Genomic DNA, 1,823 nt, shown 5'->3' with positions numbered 1-1,823 from the left:
GGAGGAGGTGCCGTGTTGGCATCAGCAGGAATGCTGCTCCGTGATGACACCCACACAAAGCGTGTGTCCTTCTGGAGCCATGGAGGCTGGTGGGCACAGATACCCTTGTCCTGGGACCATCTTTAAACTTTCAACCCCAACCTAGAGCTCTGCCCAAACGCAGGTGAGCAGAGTAGGAGGCAACATCCCTCGAGCCCTGTGCTCTGTCAAAGCCTCCTCTGCTGGGTTCAAAACAAGCACAGCAGGAGGGCTGTGTGGAGGGTGGCTGCCTTAACGCTGCTGGAGCATTTGTAGGGCTGTGGAACCCTGGGGGCAAGGAACTCTGGGATGCAGTCCCTAAGGCATCTAACTGCGGACCAGAAGGTTGGCGGTTCAAACCCACCAGCCACTCCTCAGAAGACTGGGCAATCTGCTTCCATAAAGGTTTACTGCCTCTGAAACCTGAAGGGGGGTGGCTGTGAGTCTGTGAGTTGTGGTGGGTTCTTTTTTTTGCCATGGAGCACAGTTACATCCCACCAACAGAAACAGTGTCGCTGGGTCATAGGCTGCAATGGGTGGCAACAGTGTCTCCTTTGCTTTGCACATTTTCACAAAAAAAAAATCAAAGTGTCTTCTAGCCACAGACCCAAATATTCCGTTGAAGAAACGTTTGGGCTACTGGTAACCAGCTGTGGGAGGTGGTAGACTAGGAAGGGCTGCTCCCACTGTGATGAGCCAGATAGCTGACACCCCCATAAAGTTTCTTTTCCTTAAGCTACAGGTCTAGACCACCCCATCCTGTTTCAACTGAAAGGCTGCAGGCCTAGACCACCCCATCCGTTCTGGCAGAACATGGAGACCTAGTCAAGCCTCTATGCCAACCACAGAGACAGACCACGATGCCAGGTGTTGCTCATGGGTGTGACTTGCTAGAGCAAGTATAATGCTTTCTCAGCTTCTGTGAAAGTCTGCTTGCAAAGGCTGGGTCCTAGTTGAAGCCCTCACAGCGAATGAGGCTCAGCCACAACGCCAAGGAGTTTCTCTGCAGGTGCTATTTGCTAGATTAGGTTTAACACTGCTCTCTGCTTCTGTAAAAGATTGCTTGCAAAGGATAGAAAAGAGACTCCATATTGCACCCCGGCCGCTCGTGGGTTTTGTCTTTATAAACCCTGTGAAGCTGCTCTTCTGGGTCGAGAGTCCCTTCTGGCATGAGCCCCTCTCGACCCTGGAATAAAAGGACTCAAAGCTTGATTTGGTCTCAGAGTGCTTGGCGACTCCGTATAGTCCATCTCGCCTTTAATATATAACATATTTTGGAGGCCCCAGTGACATCATCACCAGCCCAAGGAGTGGCCTCACTCCTCGTCTCCAACTCATAGCGTCGTCTCCAACTCATAGCGACCCCATGCACAGCAGAATTAAACACTGCCTGATCCCGCGCCAGCCCCACAATCCCTGCTATACTTGAGCCCATCATCGCAGCCACCATGTCAATCCATCTCGTTGAAGGCCTCCCCCTCTTTTGTCAACCCTCCACCCTACCAAGCATGACATCCTTCTCCAGGGAATGGTCCCTTCTGACAACATGACCAAAGTAGGTGAGATGAAGTCTGGCCATTCTCACTTCCAAGGAGCATTTCGGGTGCACTTTCTCCAGGACAGATCTGTTAGTTCTTTTAGCAGTCCATGGTACTTTCAGCATTCTTCGCCAGCACCACAACTCAAAAGCATCAACTCTTTTTTGGTCTTCCTTATTCATTGTCCAGCTCTCACATGCATACGAGGCGATTGGAAATATCATGGCTTGTGTCAGGCGCACCATAGTCCTCAATGAGATATCCTTG

The sequence above is a fragment of the Orycteropus afer genome, unplaced genomic scaffold (assembly GCF_000298275.1).
Source record: "Orycteropus afer afer isolate SDZICR_OR568_19922 unplaced genomic scaffold, OryAfe1.0 scaffold00605, whole genome shotgun sequence".
NCBI classification, from domain to species: domain Eukaryota; kingdom Metazoa; phylum Chordata; class Mammalia; order Tubulidentata; family Orycteropodidae; genus Orycteropus; species Orycteropus afer.
Note: the sequence above shows the minus strand (reverse complement) of the source record.